This window comes from Leptonychotes weddellii, chromosome X (assembly GCF_054177405.1).
Source record: "Leptonychotes weddellii isolate Sample4059 chromosome X, ASM5417740v2, whole genome shotgun sequence".
NCBI classification, from domain to species: domain Eukaryota; kingdom Metazoa; phylum Chordata; class Mammalia; order Carnivora; family Phocidae; genus Leptonychotes; species Leptonychotes weddellii.
Window position 1 is genome coordinate 63834751 of NC_138385.1, and position 24632 is coordinate 63859382.

Consider the following 24632-nt stretch of genomic DNA (forward strand, 5'->3'; position numbering starts at 1 on the left):
ACACTTAACCGACTGAAATACCCAGGTACCCCTACATTGTTATATCAGTATCAGGTGTACATTATAGTGATTCAACAATTCCATATATCACCCAGTACTTACCACGACAAGTGCACTCCTTAATCCACATCACCTATTTCACCCATCTCCTCATTCACCTCCCCTATGGTAACCATCAGTTTGTTCTCTATAATTAAGAATTATAATTAATCTATAATCTATAACCTATAATTAAGAGTCTGTTTTTTGGCTTGTCTCTCTCTCTCTCTCCCCCTTTGCTCATTTGTTTTGTTTCACGAATTCCACATATGAATGAAATCATATAGTTTTCTACATTCTCTGACTGAATTATTTCACTTAACATTATGCTCTAGTTCCATCCATATCACTGAAAACAGCAAAATTTCATTCTTGATTATGGTCAAATAATATTCCATTGTTATACTTATTGTCTATAAGTACCACATCTTTTTTTATCCATTCATCTGTCAATGGATATGGGGGCTGCTTCCATAATTTGGCTATTGTAAATAATGCTGCTATAAATATAGGGCTACATGTATCTCCTTGAATTAGTGTTTTTGTAATTTGGGGGTAAGTACGCATTAACAAAATTACTAGATTATAGGGCAGTTTTATTTTTAACTTTTTGAGGAAGTGCCATACTTTTTCCAGAGTGGCTGCACCAGTTTGCATTCCCACCCACATCACAAGAGGGCTCCCTTTTCTCAATCTTCACCAACACTTGTTGTTTCTTGTGTTTTTTATTTCGGACATTCAGACAGGTATGAGGTAATATCTAGTTGCAGCTTTAATTTGCATTTTCCTGATGATGAGTGATGTTGAGCATCTTTTCATGTGTCTGTTGGCCATCCGGATGTCTTCTTTGGAGAAATGTCTGTTCAGGTCTTTTGCTCACCCCCTCCTTTTTTTTTAGTTGGATTATTTGTTTTTTGGGTGTTGAGTTTTAGAAGTTCTTTAACTTTAAAGTATTTATTTAAATTCCACTTAGTTAACATACAGTGTAACAGTTTCAGGAGTAGAATTTAGTAATTCAACACTTACATACAACAGTCAGTGCTCATCACAAGTGCACTCCTTAATCCCCATCACCTATTTAACCCATCCCCCCAACTACTTCCCCTCTGGTAACCATTACTTTTTTCTCTATAGTTAAGAGTCTGTTTCTTGGTTTTCCTCTTTCTTTCCCCATATGTTTCTTTGTTTTCTTTCTTAAATTCCACAAATGAGTGAAATCATATGTATTTGTCTTTCTCTGACTGACTTATTTGTCATGGTATAATACTCTCTAGCTCCATCCACATCACAACAAATGGAAAGACATCATTCCTTTTTATGGCTGACACACACACACATATGAATATATATATGAATAAATACCCACTTCGTACCTCTCAGAATGGCTAAAATTAACAACACAAGAAAAAACAGGCATTGGCAAGGATGCAGAGAAAGGGGAATACTCTTGCACTGTTGGTGAGAATTCAAACAGGTGCAGCCACTCTGGGAAACAGTAAGAAAGTTCCTCAGAAAGTTAAAAATAGAACTACCCTGGGGCGCCTGGGTGGCTCAGTTGGTTAAGCGACTGCCTTCGGCTCAGGTCATGATCCCAGGGTCCTGGGATCGAGTCCCACATCGGGCTCCTGGCTCAGCGGGGAGCCTGCTTCTCCCTCTGACCCTCTTCTCTCTCATGCTGTTTCTCTCTCGCTCGTTCTCTAATAAATAAATAAATAAAATCTTTAAAAAAAAAATAGAACTACCCTATGATCCAGCAATTGCACTACTAGGTATTTACCCAAAGGATAAAAAATACAAAATCGAAAGGGTATATGTACCCCAGTGTTTATAACAACATTTTCAACAATAGCCAAACTACAGAAAGAGCCCAATGACCATCAACTAATAAATGGATAAAGATGTGATCTATCTATCTATCATCTATCTATCTATCTATCTATCTATCTATCTATCTATCTATCTATCTAATTCAGCCATTAAAAGAAATGAATGCTTGCCATCTGCAATGACGTGGATGGAGCTAAAACTGTATTATGCTAACCAAAATAAGTCAGTCAGAGAAAGACAAATACCACATGATTTTAGTCATATGTGGAATATAAGAAACAAGACAGATGAACATATGGGAAGGGGGAAAAAGAGAGAGAGAAACAAACCATAAGGAACTCAATGATAAAGAACAAAGTGAGGGTTGATGGAGGGATGTGAGTGGGAGATGGGCTAAATGGGTGATAGGTATTAGGGAAGGCACTTGTCCTGTTGAGCACTGGGTATTATATGTAAGTGATGAATCACTAAATTCTACCCCTGAAAACAATGTGACACTACATGTAACTAACTAGAATTTAAATAAAAATTTGGAAAAAAAGAACATGCAATCTGCAGCTGTAATTAAATTCTCACCTTTAGAAATAATCTTAAAATATTTATTAACTTCTCACTTAAGTACTAAAGCTTCTTCAGTAATTTTTGGTTTGATCTAATCTGTAATACCAGTATGCCTCCACCCTCTTATCTTAGTATATGTTAAATATGTTAAATGATGATAAACAATTGAGGCAAATGACATATTCATTACATTTTTGGCAGAAGACATGAACAGACACTTCTCCAAAGAAGACATACAAATGGCTAACAGACACATGAAAAAGTGTTCAACGTCATTAGTCATCAGGGAAATTCAAATCAAAACCACACTGAGATACCACCTTACACCAGTTAGAATGGCAAAAATTGACAAGGCAAGAAACAACAAATGTTGGAGAGGTTGTGGAGAAAGGGGAACCCTTTTATACTGTTGGTGGGAATGCAAGTTGGTACAGCCACTTTGGAAAACAGTGTGGAGGTACCTCAAAAATTTAAAAAGAGAGCTACCCTATGACCCAGCAATGGCACTACTGGGTATTTACCCCAAAGATACAGATATAGTGAAAAGAAGGGCCACATGCACCCCAATGTTCATAGCAGCAATGTCCACAATAGCCAAACTGTGGAAGGTGCCGAGATTCCCTTCAACAGATGAATGGTTAAAGAACATGTGGTCCACATATACAATGGAATATTACTCAGCCATCAGAAAGGATGAATACCCAACATTTGCATCAACATGGATGGAACTGGAGGAGATTATGCTGAGTGAAATAAGTCAAGCAGAGAAAGACAATTATCATATGGTTTCACTTATTTGTGGAACATAAGGAATAGAATGGAGGACATTAGAAGAAGGAAGGGAAAAATGAAAGGAGGGAAATCAGAGGGGGGAGATGAACCATGAGAGACTATGGACTCTGGGAAACAATCTGAGGGTTTTAAAGGGGAGGGGGTGGGGGATGGGTTATCCTGGTGATGAGAATTAAGGAGGGCACATATTGCATGGAGCACTGGGTGTTATATGCAAACAAAGAATCATGGAATACTACATCAAAAACTAATTATGTACTGTATGATGACTAACATAACATAATAAAAAAAAGAAATGAACATTCTGTATTTTTTAGTTGAAAATGTACTTTTTTGGCTCATAGTTGCATTAAAAGTTTATTGCAAAATAAAAATGTTAATGAAAAGTGGAATACATTTTAGGTTTTAACTTATGGAATACATGACAAAACATTTGTAGCAAGATATGTAGATATGGTCTGATATAGGACTGCTCAGGATTTATTTCTCATATGCATGACACATTTTCCCCTGACCCCACAGACAAGGGGATGATAGTGTTGTGCATCTCACAGAGTTGGCATAAGCCACAATGCAAGTGGCTGGCACATCAAGTAGTTAAAAGGTGCAACATCATTGAACACTTCTCTAACCCCCACTAATGACCAGAAGGTATTATTTCCTTAGCTTATTAAATCAAGGAGCACTTTATCATCCATTATTGAAAGGGAGGTAAGTATGATGCTAATTCTAGATCACATCAAGAGAAGTGAACCTGGTTACATCCTGCAGACTTTCCCATTTAATTCTGGTTAAATTGAGGACTGTCATTACATACATCTCACATGTTATTAGAGAAGACCATGGCAGAATATGGATATACAAAATGGAGATTCATCAGAGACATCTGGGAAGTAAATAGTTAAAATGCTGGTCTGCAATCTATATTTTCTCTTCAGTAGAGGGAGGACGCATCCTCAAGGGAGAAAGAAATCGACCATGTCAAATCTCTTTATAAACATGGCAATGTAGTCCTACTGGCAAACACAATAATGGTTTTTGTTGGACAGTCTTTAATTTTGGAATACTTTATTTTTATATATTTATTTATGTATGCATGGCTTTATTTATTTTTTACAGAGAGAATTTTTATTTTTAATTTTTTTTAATTTTTTAAATTATGTTCAGTTAGCCACCATATATCACATCATTAGTTTTTGATGTAGTGTTCAATGACTCATTATTTGCGTATAACATCCAGCACTCATCACAACATGAGCCCTTAATACACATCACCCAGCAACCACATACCCCCACAATTCTCCCCTCTTATACCTTCAGTTCCTTTCCCAGAGTCCAGAGTCTCTTACACTTTGTCTCCCTCTCTGATTTCCCTCCATTCTGTTTTCCCTCTTATGGTCTTACATGCTATTCCTTACGTTCCACATATGAGTGCAACCATATGATAATTGTCTTTCTCTGCTTGACTTACTTCACTTAGGATAATCCCCTCCAGTTCCATCCATGTCGATGCAAATGGTGGGTATTCATCCTTTCTGATGGCTGAGTAATATTCCATTGTATATATGGACCACAACTTCTTTATCCATTCATCTGTTGAAGGGCATCTTGGCTCTTTCCAGAGTTTGGTTATCGTGGACATTGCTGATATGAACTTTGTGGTGGAAATGGCCCTTCTTTTCACTACATCTGTGTCTTTGGGGTAAATACCCAGTAGTGCCATTGCTGGGTCATAGGGTAGCTCTATTATTAATTTTTTGAGGAATCTCCACATTGTTTTCCAAAGTGGCTGGACTAACTTGCATTCCCACCAAGAGTGAAAGAGGGTTCCCTTTTCTCCACAACCTCTCCAACATTTGTTGTTTCTTGCCTTGTCAATTTTTGCCATTCTAACTGGTGTAAGGTGGTATCTCAATGTGGTTTTGACTTGAATTTCCCTGATGGCTAATGATGTTGAACATTTTTTCATGTGTCTGTGAGCCATTTGTATGTCTTCTTTGGAGAAGTGTCTGTTCATGTCTTCTGCCCATTTATTGACTGGATTATTTGGTTTTTTGGGAGTTGAGATTGAAAAGTTCTTTATAGATCTTGGATACCAGCCCTTTATCTGTACTGTCATTTGCAAATATCTTCTTCCATTCCTTGGGTTGCCTCTTTGTTTTGTTGACTGTTTCCTTTGCTGTGCAGAAGATTTTTCCTTGATATAGTCCCAAAAGTTCATTTTTGTTTTGTTTCTCTTGCCTTTGGAGATGTGACTTGAAAGAAGTTGCTGTGGCCAGTGTGAAAGAAGTTACTGCCAATCTTCTCCTCTAGGATTTTGATGAATCCTGTCTCACATTGAGGTCTATCCATTTTGAGTTTATATTTTGTATGATGTAAGAGAATGGTCGAGTTTCATTCTTTTCTATGTAGCTGTCCAATTTTCCAGCACCATTTATTGAAGAGACTGTCTTTTTTTTCTTGGATATTTTGTCCTGATTTGTGAAAGATTAGTTGACCATAGAGTTGAGGGTCCATTTCTGAAGTCTCTATTCTGTTCCACTGAACTAGGTATTTGCTTTTCTGCTGATACCATGCTGTCTTGGTGATCAGAGCTTTGTAATATACCATAAAGTCAGGCAACGTGATGCCCCCAGGTTTGTTTTTCTTTTCAACATTCCCTTGGCGATTCGGTGTCTTTTCTGGTTCCATACAGATTTTACGATTGTTTGTTCCAGCTCTTTGAAAAATGACAATAGTGTTTTAATAGGGATGGCATTGAAAGTGTAGATTTCTTTGGGCAGCATAGACATTTTAACAATGTTTATTCTTCCAATCCAAGAGCATGAAATGTTTTTCTATCTTTTTGTGTCTTCTTCAATTTCTTTCATAAGTGTTCTGTAGTTTCTAGAATATAGATCCTTTACCTCTTTGGTTAGGTTTATTCCAAGATATCTTACGATTTTGGTGCTGTTGTAAATGCAATCGATTCCTTAATTTCTCTTTCTACAATTACATTGTTAGTATATAGAAAAGCAAGTGATTATTGTGCACTGATTTTGTATCCTGCCACATTCCTGAATTGGTGTATGAGTTCTAGTAGTTTGGGGGTGGAGATTTTGGGTTTTCCACATAAAGTATCCTGTCATCTGTGAAGAGAGAGAGTTTGGCTTCTTTGCCAATTTGAATGCATTTTATTTATTTTTGTTGTCTCATGGTTGAGGCTAGGACTTCTAGTACTATGTTGAACAATAGTGGTGAGAGTGGTCATCCTTGTTGTGTTCCTGACCTTATGGGAAAAGCTCTCAGCTTTTCCCCATTGAGAATCATATTGGCTGTGGGCTTTTCATAGATGGCTTGTATGATATTGAGGTATGTTCCTTATAACGCTACACATGGAAGAGTTTTAAACAGGAAAGGATGCTATATTTATCAAATGCTTTTTCTGTATCAATTGAGATGATCATATGGTTCTTGTCTTTACTTTTATTAATGTGATCTATCACGTTGACTGATTTGTGAATGTTGAACCAAACTTGCATCCCAGAAATAAATCCCTGGTTGTGTTGCATAATCCTTTTAATGTACTGTTGGATCCTTTTGGCTAGGATCTTGTTGAGTACTTTGGCATCCATGTTCATCAGCGATATTGGTCTGTAATTCTCCTTTTGATGAGGTCTTTGCCTGGTTTTGTGATCAGGGTAATGCTGGCCTCATAGAAGGAGTTTGGAAGTTTTCCTTCTGTTTCTATTTTTTCAAACAGCTTCAGGAGAATAGGTATTATTTATTCTTTAAATGTTTGGTAGAATTCCCCTGGGAAGCCATCTGGCCCTGGACTTGTTTTTTGGGAGTTTTTTGATTACTGCTTCAATTTCCTTACTAGTTATTGGTTTATTCAGATTGTCTATTTCTTCCTGTTTCAGTCTTGGTAGTTTGTAAGTTTCCAGGAATGTATCTATCTCTTCCAGGTTGCTTAATTTTTTTGGCATATAGTTGCTGGTAATAATTACTAATAATTGTTTCTATTTCCTTGGTGTTAGTTGTGATCTCTCCTCTTTCATTCATGATTTTATTAATTTCAGTCCTTTCTCATTTCTCTTGGAGAAACGTGGCCAGAGGTTTATCGATCTTATTAATTCTGTCAAGGAACCACCTTCTAGTTTCACTGATCTCTTCTACTTTGTCTGGTTTCTATTTCATTGTTCTCTGTTCTAATCTTTATTATTTCTCTTCCCCTTCTTCATTTAGGCATTATTCCCTGTTCTTTCTCCAGCTCCTTTAGGTGTAAGGTTAGTTGTACTTTTGGGATTTTTAAAATTTTTTGAAAGAGGCTTGGATGGCTATGTGTTTCCCTCTTAGGACGACCTTTGCAGTATCCCATAGGTTTTGGACAGATGTGTTTTCATTCTCATTGGCTTCCATGAATGGTTTAAGTTCTTCTTTCATTTCCTGGTTGACCCAGTCATTCTTTAGCAGATGCTCTTTAATTTCTAAGTGTTTAAATTCCTTTCAAATTTTTTCTTGTGAGTGAGTTCCAGTTTCAGGGCATTGTGGTCTGATAAAATGCAGGGAATAGAGGAGCAAGATGGCAGATGAGTAGGAGACCTAAATTTCATCTGGTCCCAGGAATTCAGCTAGATAGGGATCAAACCATTCTGAACACCTACAGACTCAACAGGAGATCAAAGAAAAGAATAGAATCAACTCCATAACAGAAAAGCTACCACTCTATGGAAGGTAGGATGTGAGGAGAATTGAATCCAAGGTGATATTTGGGAAGATAGAACACAGTGGGAGGGAGCCTCCTCAGCTGGTTACCGGCAAGTGATTGAGCAGCAGAGCACAAAATCAGAACTTTTAGAAGTCTGCTCCACTTAGGGATGTCACTCTAGTGGCTAAACGGGGGGATGGAACCCTCACTGGGACAGTGTGGTCACAGGACCCTCAGGGTCACAGAAAGACCAGTGGTGCCTGAGTGCAGCAGAACTCCCAGGTATTGGAGCAGGGAAGCCAGCTGCAAAGATGGAGCAAGGAATGGGCTCTCAGCTCAGGGTTGCCATAAACTGTGATCCATGGCACAGTCAGGACACTACTCTTCCAGCAGGGACCAAACAAGTGGCAGATCCAGGGAGACTCCCCTTCCTCCCCCAGGGGGAGTGGCACGGGAGTACACCACAGGAAACTTCTGGGTTTGGAGACTCCAAATGGGGTCGTGTGCCAGAGATAGAAATGCTTGGGCACAGGCCAGGTGCGCATGGATTGTGGCCAGATACCAGGGAGACAGCAGTCATTGACTGCTTTTCTCTGGGGGCTCACTGAAGAGTGGAGCTCCAAGTTCTCAGCTCCTCCAAGGTGGAAATTTGGAGACCACCATTTTCATTCTTGTCCTCCAAAGCTGTATTGAAAGTATTCAGGGAACAAAAGCTACCGTGAGCAAACCCGAGCCGATTACTTAGCCTGGCCCCTGGCAAGGGTGGGGCAATTCCGCCTTGGGCAAACATATTTGAGAATCACTACAACAGGCCCCTCCCCAAGAAGATCAGTAAGAACATCCAGCCAAGACCAAGTTTACCAATCAATGAGAATTGCAGAACTCCAGCACTAGGGGAATTCACCACATAGATCTCATGGCTTTTTGCCCCATGATTCTTTAGTCTTTCAAAGTTAATTTTTCAAAATTTCTTTACTTTTTTCTTTTTCTATTCTTTTTTTGAATTTTTCTTTTCCCCTTTTTCAACCAAAATCTTGTCTTATCAATCCCTTTTTTAAAAAATCTTTTTTAATTTTCATTTTTAGAGTCATATTCTATTCCTTCATTGTAGTTCAACCTACTTTGTGTGTGTGTGTGTGTGTGTGTGTGTTTCTCTCTTTAAAATTTTGGGATAGGGGTGCCTGGGTGGCTCAGTTGGTTAAGCAACTGCCTTCAGCTCACGTCATGATCTTGGAGTCCCTGGATCGAGTCCCGTGTCAGGCTCCCTGCTTGTCAGGGAGTCTGCTTCTCCCTCTGACCCTCCCCCCTCTCATGTGCTTTCTCTCTCTCTCATTCTCTCTCTCTCAAATAAATAAATAAAATCTTTAAAAAATAAATAAATAAATAAAATTTTGGGATACAATTTCTTCCAAGAGACCAAAATATATACTAAATCTCTAGTGTATGGCTTTGTTCTAGTCTCCTGCTTGATCACATTCTCTTCTCCTTTTTTTTTAAATTTTTTTTCTTTCAACCAACTTCTTATCAATCCCTTTTTAAAAATCTTTTATAATTTTCATCTTTACAATCATATTCCATCCCTTCATCATATTTACCCTTATTTTTGTACATATATAAGTTTTTATTTCTTTAAAATTTTGGGAGGCAGTTTCTTCTAACAGACCAAATATGCCCCAAATCTAGTGTGTGGCTCTGATCTATTCACCAGCCTGATCATATTCTTTTTTTTTTCCTTTCCCTTTCTTTTTCCCCCAGTTTCGTGTCTCTTCTGATTTGTTTAGTGTATATTTTTCTGGGGTCGTTCTTTCCCTTTTAGTATTTGGTTCTCTCATTCATCTACCCTCCTCTGGACAAAATGACAAGATGGAAAAACTCACCTCAAAAAAAGAATAAGAGACAGTACCAATTACCTGGGACCTAATCAATATGGAAATTAGTAACATGTGGGAACTAGAGTTCAAAATGATGATTGTAAAGATACTAGCTGGGCTTGGAAAAGCATAGAACATACTAGAGAATCCCTTTCTGGAGGAATAAAAGAACTAAAATCTAACCCAGTCGAAATCATACGGCTATTGATTAGGTGCAATAAAAAATAGGAGGCTCTAACTGCTAAGATAAATGAGGCAGAAGAGAGAATTAGTGATATAGAAGACCAAATGATGGAGAATAAAGAATTTGAGAAGAGAGATAAACAACTACTGGATCATGAGGGGAGAATTCAAGAGGTAAATGATACCATAAGATGAAACATATTAGAATAATTGGGATCCCAGAAGAAGAAGAAAGAGAAAGAGGGGCAGAAGGTATATTGGAGCAAACTATAGTACAGAATTTCCCTAATCTGGGGAAGGAAACAGACATCAAAATCCAGGAGGAACAGAGAACCCCCCCTCAAAATAAAAAAAATATAGGTCAACACCCCGACATCTAATAGTAAAACTTACAAGTCTCAGAGACAAAGAGAAAACTGAAAGCAGCTTGGGACAAGAGGTCTGTAAGCTAAAATGGTAGAAACATTAGATTGGCAGCAGACCTATCCACAGAGACCTGGCAGGCGAGAAAGGACTGGCATATTATATTCAGAGCACTAAATGAGAAAAATATGCAACCAAGAATATTATGTCCAGCTAGGCTGTCATTGAAAATAGGAGAGATTAAAAGCTTCCAGGCCAAACAAAAACTAAAAGAATCTGCGAGGGGCGCCTGGGTGGCTCAGTCGTTGAGCTTCTGCCTTCGGCTCAGGTGATGATCCCAGGGTCCTGGGATCGAGCCCCGCATTGGGCTCCCTGCTCTGTGGGAAGCCTGCTTCTCCCTCTCCCACTCCCCTTGCTTGTGTTCCCTCTCTCACTGTCTCTCTCTGTCAAATGAAATCTTAAAAAAAAAAAAAAAGAATCTGCTAACACCAAACCAGCCCTACAAGAAATATTGAAAGGGGGTCCTCTAAGTCAAGAGACAGCCTAAAAGTAACAAAGACCAGAAAGGAACAGAGACAATAAACAGTAACAGTCACCTTACAGGCAACATAGTGGCACTAAATTCATATCTTTCAATAGTAACCCTGAATGTAAATGGGCCAAATGTCCCAACCAAAAGACACAGGGTATCAGATTGGATAAAAAAAACAAGACCCATTGATATGCTGTCTGCAAGAGACTCATTTTAGACCCAAAGACACCTCCAGATTGAAAGTGAGGGGGTGGAAAACAATTTACCATGCTAATGGACATCAAAAGAAAGCTGAGGTGGCAATCCTTATATCAGACAAATTAGATTTTAAACGAAAGACTATAATAAGAGATGAGGAGGGACACTATATCATACCTAAAGGGTCTATCCAACAAGAAGATCTAACAATTGTAACCATCTATGCCCCTAACATGGGAGCAGCAAATTATATAAGCCAGTTAATATCAAAACCAAAGAAACACATTGACAACAATACAATAATAGTAGGGGACTTTAACACGCCCCTCACTCGAATGGACAGATCATCTAAGCAAAAGATCAACAAGGAAATGAAGGCTTTAAGTCACACACTGTACCAGATGGACTTCACAGATATTTTCAGAACATCCCATCCCAAAGCAACAGAATACACATTCTTCTCTAGTGCCCATGGAACATTCTCCAGAATAGACCACATCATGTGTCATAAATCAGGTCTCAACTGGTACCAAAAGACTGGGATCATTCCTTGCATATTTTTGGATGACAATGTTTTGAAACTAGAACTCAATCACAAGAGGAAAGTTGGAAAGAACTAAAATACATGGAGGATAAAATGCATCCTGCTAAAGAATGAATGGGTCAACCAGGAAATTAAAGAAGAACTTAAAAAATTCATGGAAACCAATGAAAATGAAAACACAACTGTTCAAAATCATTGGGATGCAGCAAAGACGGTCCTAAGAGGAAAGTATATAGCAATACAAGCCTTCCTCAAGAAACAAGAAAGGTCTCAAATACACAGCCTAACCCTACACCTAAAGGAGCTGGAGAAAGAAGAGCAAATAAAGATTAAACCCAGCAGGAGAAGAGAAATAATAAAGATCAGAGCAGAAATCAATGAAATAAAAACCAAAAGAACAGTAGAACAGATCAACGAAAATAGAAGCTGATTCTTTGAAAGAATTAATAAGATTGAAAAACCCCTGCCAGACTTAACAAAAAGAGAAGAGAAAGGACCCAAATAAACAAAATAATGAATGAAAGAGTGGATATCACAACCAACACCAAAGAAATACAATTAAAAGGACATATTAGGAGCAACTATATGCCAGCAAATTAGATAATCTGGAAAAATTGGATGCATTCCTAGAGATGTATAAACTACCCAAACTGAACCAGGAAGAAATAGAACCTGAACAGACCCATAACCACTAAGAAAATTGAAGCAGCAATCAAAAAACTCCCAAAAAACAAGAGGCCAGGGCCAGATGGCTTCCCCAGGGAATTTACCAAACATTTAAAGAAGAATTAATACCTATTCTTCTGAAGCTGTTTCAATGAATTGAAACGGAAGGAAAATTTCCAAACTCATTTTATGAGGCCAGAATTACCTTGATCCCAAAACCAGACAAAAACCCCTCAAAAAGGAGAACTACAGACCAATATCCCTGATGAACATGGATGCAAAAATACTCACCAAAATACTAGCCAATAGGATCCAACAGTACATTAAAAGGATTATTCACCATGACCAAGTGGGATTTATCCCTGGGCTGCAAGGTTGGTTCAACATCAGCAAATTAATCAATGTGATATGATACATTAATAAAAGAAAGAACAAGGACCATAAGATCCTCAATAGATGCAGAACAAGCATTTGACAAAGTACAGCATCCTTTCTTGATTAAAACTTTTCACAGTGTAGGATAGAGGATACATACCTCAATATCATAAAAGCCATCTATGAAAAACCCACAGCGAATATCATAGTCAATGGGGAAAAACTGAGAGCTTTTCCCCTAATGTCAGGAACACGGCAGGGATGTCCACTATCACCACTGCTGTTCAACATAGTACTAGAAGTCCTAGCCTCAGCAATCAGACAACAACAACAACAACAAAAAAGTCATCCAAATAGGCAAAGAACTGAAACTCTCACTTTTTGCAGATGATATGATACTTTATGTGGAAAACCCAAAAGACTCCACCCCAAAACTGCTAGAAATCATACAGGAATTCAGTCAAGTGGCAGGATATAAAATCAATGCACAGAAATCAGTAGCATTTCTATACACCAACAACAAGACTGAAGAAAAAAAATTAAGAAGTCAATCCCATTTACAATTGCACCCAAAACCATAAGATACCTAGGAATAAATCTAACCAAAGAGGCAAAGGATCTATACTCAGAAAACTATAGAATACTCATGAAAGAAATTGAGGAAGGCACAAGGAAATGGAAAAACATTCCATGCTCATGGAATGGAAGAACAAATATTGTGAAAATGTCTATGCTACCCAGAGCAAGCTACACATTTAAATCAATCCCTATCAAAATATCATCAACTTTTTCAAAGAAATAGAACAAATAATCCTAAAATTTGTATAGAACCAGAAAAGACCCCAAATAGGCAGAGGAGTGTTGAAAAAGAAAACCAAAGCCAGTGGCATCACAATTCCGGACTTCAAGCTCTACTACAAAGCTGTAATCATCAAGACAGTATGGTACTGGCACAAAAACAGACACATAGATCAATGGAACAGAATAGAGAGCCCAGAAATGGACCCTCAATTCTATGGTCAACTAATCTTCAACAAAGCAGGAAAGAATGTCCAACAGAAAAAAGACAGTCTCTTCAAGAAATGGTGCTGGGAAAAATAGACAGCCACATGCAGAAGAATGAAACTGGACCATTTCCTTACACCACACACAAAAATAGACTCAAAACTGATGAAAGACCTAAGTGTGAGACAGGAATCCATCAAAATCCTTGAGGAGAACACAGGCAGCAGCTGTGTGTGACCTCAGCCGCAGCAACTTCTTCCTAGATACATCGCCAAAGGCAAGGGAAACAAGGGCAAAAATGAACTATTGGGACTTTATTATGATAAAATCTTTTGCACAGCAATGGAAACAGTCAAGAAAACCAAAAGACAACCGATAGAATGGGAGAAGATATTTGCAAATGTCTTATCTGATAAAGGGCTAGTATCCAAAATCTATAAAGAACTTATCAAACTCAACACCCAAAGAACAAATGATCCAATCAAAAAATGGGCAGAAGACATGAACAGACATTTCTGCAAAGACATCCAAATGGCCAACAGACACATGAAAAAGTGCTCAACATCACTCGGCATCAGGGAAATCCAAATCAAAACCTCAGTGAGATACCACCTCACGCCAGTCAGAATGGCTAAAATTAATAAGTCAGGTTATAACAGATGTTGGTAAGGATGCAGAGGAAGGGGAACCCTCCTACACTGTTGTTGGGAATGCAAGCTGGTGAACCACTCTGGAAAACAGTATGGAGTTTCCTCAAAAAGTTGAAAATAGAGCTACCATACGACCCAGCAATTGCACTACTGGGTATTTACCCTGAAGATCCAAACGTAGTGATCCGAAGGGGCACATGCACCCCGATGTTTATAACAGCAATGTCCACAATAGCCAAACTATAGAAAGAGCCTAGATGTCCATCAACAGATGAATAGATAAAGAAGATGTGATATATATATATATATATATACATACACACACACACACACACAATGGTATATTAGGCAGCCATCAAAAAAATTGAGATCTTCCCATTTGCAATGACATGGATGGAACAAGAGGGTATTATGCTAAGCAAAATAAGTCAATCAGAGAAAGACAAGTATTATATGATCTCACTGATATCAGGAATTTTAGAAACAAGACAGGATCATAGGGAAAGGGAGGGGAAAATGAAACAAGACAAAACCAGAGAGGGAGACAAACCATAAGAGACTCTTAATCTCAGGAAACAAACTGAGGGTTGCTGGAGTGGAGGGGGTGGGTGGCATGGGGTTATGCACATTGGGTTATGAACATTGGGGAGGGTAGGTACTATGGTGAGCACTGTGAATTGTGTAAGACTAAAGAATCACAGACTTGTACCCCTGAAACAAAACATTATGTTAATAAAAAATTTTTTAAAAATTAAGAGAATTATTCACCACCACTAAGTGGGATGTAATCCTGGGCTGCGAGGGTTGTTCAACACTTGCAAATGAATCAACATAGTACATCACATTAATAAAAGAAAGGACAAAAACCATACAATCCTCTCAATTGATGAAGAAAAAGTATTTGACATAGTACAGCATTCTTTCATGATTAAAACTCTCCACAGCGTAGGGATAGAGGGAACCTACCTCGATGTCACAAAAGCTATCAACGAGAAGCCCAAAGTGAAAATCATTCTCAATGGGGAAAAACAGAACTTTTCCCCTAAGGTCAGGAACATGGCAGGGATGTCCACTATCACCACTTTAATTCAAAATAGTACTTGAAGTCCTAGCTTCAGCAATCAGAGAACAACAACAACAAAATAAAGGCACTCAAATGGGCAAACAAGAAGTCAAACTCACTGTTAGCAGATGACATGATATTGTATGTGGAAAAACCCAAAAGACTCAACCCCAAAATGGCTAGAACTCATAATAATTCAGCAATGTGGCAGGATATAAAATCAATGCATGGAAATAAGTTGCATTTCTATACACTAACAATGAGACAGAAGAAAGAGAAATGAAGGAGTTGTTCCCATTTACCATGGCATGAAAACCATAAAATATCTGAAAATAAACCTAACCAAAGAGGCAAAGGATCTGTACTCAGAAAACTATAGAATACGCATGAAAAAAATGAGGAAGACACAAAGAAATGGAAAAATGGTCCATGCTCTTGGTTTGGAAGAATAAATATTTTTAAAATATCATGCTACCTAGAGCAATCTATACGTTCAATGCAATCCATATCAAAGTACCATCAACTTGTTTCACAGAGCTGGAAGAAGTAATCCTAAAATTTGTATGGAACCAGAAAAGAACCCAAATAGCCAGAGGAATGTTGAAAAAGAAAACCAAAGTTGGTGGCATCACAGTCCTGGAATTCAAGCTCTATTACAAAGCTGTAATCATCAAGACAGTATGATACTGGCACAAAAACAGATACACAATCAATGGAACAGAATAGAGAACCCAAAAATGGATCCTCAACTCTATGGTCCACTAATCTTCGACAAAGCAGAAAGAATACCAAATGGAAAAATGACCGTCTCTTCAACAAATGGTTTTGTAATAATTGGACAGCCACATGTAGAAGAATGAAACTGGTCCATTTTCTTACATCATACACAAAAATAAGCTCAAATTGAACGAAAGACCTAAATGTGAGACAGGAATCCATTAGAATCCTAGAAGAGAACACAGGTACCAACTCTTTAACCTCAGCCACAGCAATTTCTTGCTAGACATGTCTTCAAAGGCAAGGGAAACAAAGGTAAAAATGAGCTATTGGGACTTCATCATGATAAAAACTTCTGCACAACAAAGGAAAGAGTTGACAAAACCAAAAGACAACTGACAGAATGGGAGAAGATATTTGCAAATGTCTTATCTGATAAAGGACTAGTATCCAAAATCTATAAAGAACTTATCAAACTCAACACCCAAAGAACAAATAATCCAGTCAAGAAATGGACAGAAGACATGAACAGATATTTCTCCAAAGAAGACATACAAATTGCCAACAGACACACAAAAAAAGTTCCACGTCACTCAGAATCAGGGAAATACAAATCAAAACCACAATGAGATACCACCTCATACCAGTCAGAATGGCTAAAATTAACAAGACAGGAAAAAACAAATGTTGGTAAGGATATGGAGAAAGGGGAACTCTCTTACACTGTTGGTGGGAATCCAAGCTGGTGCAGCCACTCTGGAAACCAGTATTGAGATACCTCCAAAAGTTGAAATTAGAGCTACCCTATGACCTAGAAACTGCACTACTAGGAATTTACCCCAAAGATACAAATGTAGCAATCGAAGGGGTACCTGCACCCCAATGTTTATAGCAGCAATGTCCACAATAAGCAGACTATGGTAAGAGCCCAGATGTTCATTGACAGATTAATGGATAAAGATGATGTTATACATATATATATAATGGAAAACTACTCAGTTATCAAAAAGTGAAATCTTGCTATTTGCAGTGATGTGGATGGAACTAGAGGGTATTGTGCTAAGCAAAATAAGTCAGAGAAAGGCAATTATCATATGATCTCACTCATATGTGGAATTTTAAAAGGAAACAGAGGATCATAGGGGAAGAGAGGGGAAAATAAAAGAACAGGAAATCAGAGAGGGAGACAAACCATAAGAGACTCTTAATAATTGGAAACAAACTGAGGGTTGCTGGTGGGATGTTTGGTGGGGGGATGGGGTAACTGGGTAATGGACATTAAGGTGGGAACATGATGTAATGAGTACTGGGTATTTTATAAGACTGATGAATTCCTGACCTCTACCTCTGAAACTAATAGTACATTTTATGTTAATTAATTGAATTTAAATTAAATAAGTAATTTTTTAAAAAAGTAATTTCCTTGATTATTTGTAACCATGAGTATACTCATTTAAGTATACTTCAAATAAGTGCTTATTTGAAGACTATTCTCTATTTAGAAAGTAAGCAAAGCACAAATAAATGTAGCTGGAATTGACCATAAGAATATAGAAAAGATTAGCAGCTTCATTAATATTAACTCCAAGTTTAGAACAAAGTAAAGGTTTGTTTCAGATTTAATTAGTGGTGAGTGGCTTTTAATCTGAGTATTAGTTTTGTATGTCTAGATCATAAATCTCTACAAAAACATTTAATCAGTGACTCAATTCCAAGAAATCAGTGACAATGTGCATTACAGAACTATTAATTAAATTATAGGTGAGAGGAAATTGGGTATAGTTGTCAAATACCTCAGAAGACAGAATATAATTAATTACAAGTAACTTCAACAAAGGACCTTTAAAAAGCAGCGTAAACTATCCTGGGCTGTCAAGGCAAAAGGAAAAGCAGTGTTTTTTGTTTTGTTTTTGTTTTTTTCTATATATGCAAGACAAGAGTAAGAAAAGAACCTTTCCAAACAGCACCTTCACTGGGAACAAATGATGGCATAATTACATCATATAGAAGCTTTCATCCATGCTAAAACTTTTTCAGCAAATATTGGAGGGACACAGATTTAATCCCATCTCTGTAGTCTTTCCCCAACACTACTCAATTTCTAGCAAATTCCAGCTAAATTCTTTTCCATAACTGAATTAACTAAAGATCATTTTAGATATCAACATTGGCAAGACTGGCAAATTTTCTAACTTGTTTAGGCAATAAAGTTACGTTCACATAACAATTCTTTATTTACTTCATCATGTTATTTTCATAAAATCCATGTATCTCAGAATCATGGAGCCAGGAGAGGAAGGGGTAGGGTAACATACATTGCTACAATTAATTATTTTTGCTTTGTCTACTCTTGGCCTTAATGTTGTCAGCAGGTTTCACCCAAGAACAATTAAGAAACATTCTCCTTTAAGACTGCATTACTCTTTACTTAGAGCATTCAGGATCATGATTAATTTAAAAAGCTTATTTCATAAAAGATGTCATGCTAACATATCACTATCTTCTCAACAATATTTTCTTTCATAATTGGAGATGCTACCCAGAATGGAGGTTCAAATTTTACTTTATGTACCCCTGAAGCTTCCCTATGTTATTTGGTTCCTCTCCAAATCCTTTTTCAGCTGCATATGTGTCCACTTCATGTCAGTAAATAAGTGCCAGTGCCAACTAAAAGAAAGCTAATTAGAGTTACGTGCAAAAGAGATCTTTGAAGAGTAAATTTTCTCTGTATTAAATTCTGAATGGACACTTAGACAAATATACTATTTTCTTCCAGTAACCACCACCCCTAAATTCCAGATTCCGAAAAAAGAGCTGGGGAATTTTAGCGGGATACACAGACTCAAATGTTGGCACAGTAAGTGGAGAACAAGGGGAATGCTACTAACCTCTGGGCCATCTGTTTCCCAGACTGAGAGAAGAGGCCCCACCAGCTGGAGTCCATCAGTCACATAACATTGCAATCAGGACACAAGGCTCTATTAAAGTGATTGCCCTATTTTAATTGACAAATTAAATTGTCAAAACTTAATTGTATCGCTTTAGGAAAGATGAGGGGGCCAGAGCAGCAGTGAGCCAATCATTTTTACATAAGTGCTTAAGCTAATAAATTCAAATATCTTGCAATATTTATATTTTGTTCACAGGCAAGCATTCCTAACATCTGCAGTTATTGGATAATCTCAATTTTTTTTCTAATCAATTGGCATTCCATATGTAAAATTTAATACAAATATAGTTACATAAAACTTTAGAATATTTTATTAACATTTATGATTATCAGAACTTTCTTATAAAGTTTTTATTTATTTATTTGACACAGAGAGAGAGAGAAAGGGAGAAAGCAAGCACAAGCAGGGGAGAAGCCGGCAGGGGAGAAGCAGACCCCCCATTGAGCAAGGGGCTCGATCCCAGGGCCCTGGGATCATGATCTGAGCCAAAACAGCCACTTAACCAACTGAGCCACCCTGGCTCCCCAATTATCGGGACTTCTAAAATGACTTCAAGAAATTAATCACCTGGGGAAACAGAAAAAAGATTTTTGACAGGAACATATTATTCCTTTACGAGATTAAGACAGTAAACAATATGCTTCCTGTGAAATATCAGAAGAGTATTTTCTGACTTCTCTGGATATATCTTAAGTAGTTGAAAACATGCCTATTCCTATGAATCTACCAATAAAATGGTAATTTTATTAAATCTTTTGAGCCTGAGACATGGATAATTAGACTGTGCCAATAAAATTCTAAGGGGAGAGGTGAAGCCTCAGACAGTAAAGTAAGCTAACCATGGGAGGATCCAATTGGCTTATTAAACTCAGGACACATTTAGCATCTCCTCCAGCTGCCCTGGAGAGACAAATCAGAGCAGGAAGAAAATGAGTAGCTTACATTTGAAACATGTATGTCTTATAACATCAAAAAGTGATATTTGTCTACATTAAGAAAACAAATTTATATTTCTCTGCCTCTCTTTTTTTTTTTTTTTTGTAATTTATTAGTTTCAGGAGTAGAACCACCCCTGCAGCACAGGAATAAATCCCACTTGGTAGTGGTGAATAATCCTTTTAATGTACTATTGGATCCTATTAGCTATTATCTTGTTGGGAATTTCTGTATCCATGTTCATCAGGGCTATTGATCTGTAATTTTCCTTTTTGGTGAGGTCTTTGTCTGGTTTTGAGATCAAGGTAAACCTGGACTCATAGTACGACTTTTCCTTCCATTTCCATGCTTCTAAACAATGAAACCTCATTAATTTAGAGTCTAGTTTGAAATCAGCTGGAGGATAATTTCACTTCAATTGGAGTTTACCTTTTCAATCCTGTAAGAGTATAGAGAGGTATTAATCAGGGTTCTGAAACACAACCAGTAGGATAGATAGATACAGATGATAGATATAGATATAGATAGATAGATGATAGATGATAGATAGATAGATAGATGATAGATATAGATGGTATAGATATAGATATAGATGGAAAGGTATTTATTATGAGATTATTATTATTATGTTTGTGCTGTTATGGAGGCTGAAAAGTCCCACCATCTGCCAACAACAAACTGGAGACCCAAGAAACCTGGTGGTGTAGTTCCAGTCTATGTCCAATGGCCTGAGAACCAGAGGATCTGATAGTGTAAATCCCAGTCCAAGGTCAGGAAAAGACAATTTCCCAGCTCAAACAGCCAGGTGGGCAAGAAAGGAATAAACCCAACTTCCCATCACATTTTAGTCTATTCAGGCCCTCCGTGGATTGGATGATGCTCACCCACATTGAGGAGGGCAATGTACTTCCACCAATCCACCAATTGAAATCTCATTTGGAAACACCCTTACAGATGCATCCATAAGTAATGTTTAATCTGGGTACCCCATGGTCCAGTCATGTTGACACATAAAATTAACCATCACAACAGAAAACTATATAAAATCCAATGCCTTAAGCTCTAGGCATTCTTTCACAGTGTGACCTTGCAAGTCATTTGGTTTCTCTAGTCATCAGTTTTCTCATCCATAAAATTAGTGGAGTGGACTGGGTAATTATTATGAGCCCTTGATTTTCTAATAATCTACAACTCTAAACTCTAAGGCCAATTTTTTTCTAAACCAAACCACAGGAAACCTAGAAGACCCTCTGGTAATCTCAGGTTTGCTGAGTAAGCCAAACTTCAATTAGAAAGTTCAATCTAAAAGGGTTAGTATCCAAAGTCTATAAAGAATTTATCAAACTCAACACCTAAAAATAATAAAAAAAATCCAGTCAAGAAATGGGCAGAAGACATGAACAGACATATCTCCAAAGACACACAAATGGCTGACAGACAAATGAAAAAATGCTCAACATCACTTGACATCAGGGAAATACAAATCAAAACTGCAATGAGATACCACCTCACACCAGTCAGAATGGCTAAAATTAACAACTCAGGAAACAACAGATGTTGGTGAGGATGCAGAGAAAGGGAAACCCTCTTATACTGTAGGTGGGAATGCAAACTGGTGCAGCCATTCTGGAAAATAGTATGGAGATTCCTCAAAAAGTTAAAAATGCAATGACCCTATGACCCAGCAATGGAATTACTAGGTATTTATCCAAAGGGTACAAGCTTAGTGATTCGAATGGGCACATGCACCCCAATGTTCATAGCATCACTATCATCAATAGCCAAATTATGGAAAGAGTCCAGATGTCCATCAACAGATGAATGGATAAAGAAGATGTGGTATATAGAGATAATGGAATATTACTCAACCATCAAAAAGAATTAAAGCATATCATTTGCAACGACCTGGAAGGAACTAGAGGATATTATGCTAAACAAAGTAAGTCAGTCAGGGGAAGACAAATACCATATGATTCCACTCATATGTGGAATTTAAGAAACAAAACAGATGAATACAGAGGAGGGGAAGGAAAAACAAAAGATAAAAACAGAGAGAGAGGCCAAACAGAAGGGACTCGTAACTATAGGAAACAAACTGAGGGTTGCTGGAGGGGAGGTGGGTGGGGAGATAGGGTAATTGGGGAATGGATATTAAGGAGGTCACCAGATGTAATAAGCACTGGGTGTTATATGCAACTGATTAATCACTAAATTCTACTCCTGAAACAAATAATATACTATATGTTAACAAACTTGAATTTAAATTAAAAAAAAAAAGATAATAGGGGCGCCTGGGTGGGGTCATGATCCCAGGGTCCTGGGATCAAGCCCTATATCAGGCTCCCTGCTCCATGGGAAGCCTGCTTCTCCCTCTCCCACTCCCCCTGCTTGTGTTCCCTCTATCGCTGTGTCTCTGTCAAATAAATAAATAAAATCTTTTAAAAAAAGAGATAATAGGGGCACCTGGGTGGCTCAGTCGTTAAGTGTCTGCCTTCGGCTCAGGTCATGGTCCCAGGGTCCTGGGATCGAGCCCCGCATCGGGCTCCCTGCTCAGCGGGAAGCCTGCTTCTCCCTCTCCCACTCCCCCTGCTTGTGTTCCCTCTCTCGCTGTCTCTCTCTCTCTGTCAAATAAATAAATTAAAAAAAAATCTTTAAGAAAAAGAGATAATAAAGAGAAAAAGTGGTAAAAAAAAAAAAGTTCAATCTAAGGGCACCTGGGTGGCTCAGTTGCTTAAGCATCTGCCTTCGGCCCAGGTCATGATCTCAGGGTCCTGGGATTGAGCCCAACATGGGGCTCCCTGCTCAGGAGAAGTCTGCTTCTCCCTCTCCCCCTGCCCCTTCCCCCTGCTCATTTGCTCTCTTTCTCTCATAAATAAATAAAATCTTTTTTAAAAGTTCAATCTAATTAAGAATCTAATCACTTAAGGGATGTTAACATGAAAATTGTTTGAATTCAAGTACTTGGGGCAGGAATAACTCTAATCTTTATTGATGATACAGCTGAGAAATAATAATTAAGCAAAATTACCTTTATGAAACCATGTACTAAGACTCACAAAATGCACTTAAAAGAGAGCTAAGTCATAAAAAATGGAGTTCATCCTGCTAATTAATAGTAGCTTCCTGAAATGTAGGATTATGTTAAGAAGAAATTTCAAGCCCTTACTTTGACTCTATGGGAAGAGATGTTACAATCAACTGGCCCTGTATGCCATGGACAAGAGGGGGTCTATAGTAGCAAACATGTTCTATTATCTTTACATAGAACTTAATTCCCACATAATTCTAGAAAATTTAATTATTTAATTTGTTAGTCTATAGAATAGAAAACGATTTAGAAAATAGGGAGAGGGGTTGCCAAATTTGGTCCACTACTAACTATAAATGTTAGCAGCTAACAGTAAGAATATAAACATAAAGATGACTGTAGTCATAGGTCAGAATTACAATATGGTGACAAATTAGGACATTTTATATAAGGTACACTAGTCCTTCTAACCACAGCAAGCCAGGTCTGAAAAAGTCATTCTATTATGTTCACTTTGGTAGTTGATATGACATTGGTGGCCCTGAGTTATCAGGAAAAGGGTAGAATAGTGTTCACTATATTTTGATAAAATCCAAATTCCCGGGCTTTGTATATCAGGCCTAATTCATATCCTTCTCCAGATACCTAAAACTGAATCTCCACCTATACAAATGTGTTGGTGTTCTTAATGTCCGGAATTCTTTCAGCTCAGAGCATTTTAAAAAGTTTCATCTGCCTGTAATACCTTCCCTCATTTGAGTGACTACATCTTAGCTGCCCTTCATAACTTGACTCCAAGGTTTAATACCTCTAAGATGCATTTCTTGGCACCATCCCACCATCTCATCACACTCCACAATACCACACTTGACCCTAGTGTGAGATCATAACTCTTGCCCTCTGCCACCTTGGTAACAAGTTCATACCTCAGTCATAGCACCCACGACAGTATACTGTCATCACTGGTTGTATGATCTTGCTCTCTGAATTAGATTATGAACTTACTCAGATCAAGGGACTGACATTATTCAACTCTTCTCAGTAAGCAGGAAGCCCACAAATGCTGTACTTATTAAATGAATCAAAATTAAAACAGTCCACAAGATTTAGGGATTTTCAAAATTTTGTAGTATTTACACATTTGCCATATATAAGATTATGAATATTTAAGTTCATTGATCTGTTAAAGTTGGCTCAACAAAACTTTTACTAGGAAGTATTTTGCTAAGTTTCTTCTGGTCATCTGAGGCTGTTAAAATCCCTGTGCTGAAAAGCATTCTAAAATGAATTCTTTGTCCTAATCTGAACATTCCACAATTGTTCTAAGTCGCTAAATTATAGTATAAAAGCACAAAGTGATAATACTTTTTTCATTAATTCATTCCAAAACCACTTAATGAGTAACTATCATGTGTCAGGCACTATGCTAGGCCCTAGAGATGTACTAGTAGGATGGCCACATATTTTGCCCTCATAAAGATTATAAGCCATTTATGCTCTCTCTTAACTGAAAAAAAAATAACAAAACAAAATGCAAATACAGTGACAGAAGTACTTTGAATTCAAATAGCTCATTGCTTTCAACAGGCTTAGAAAATTACAAATATCAGAAGAACTCTCCTGTGAAATATCATTGTTCCA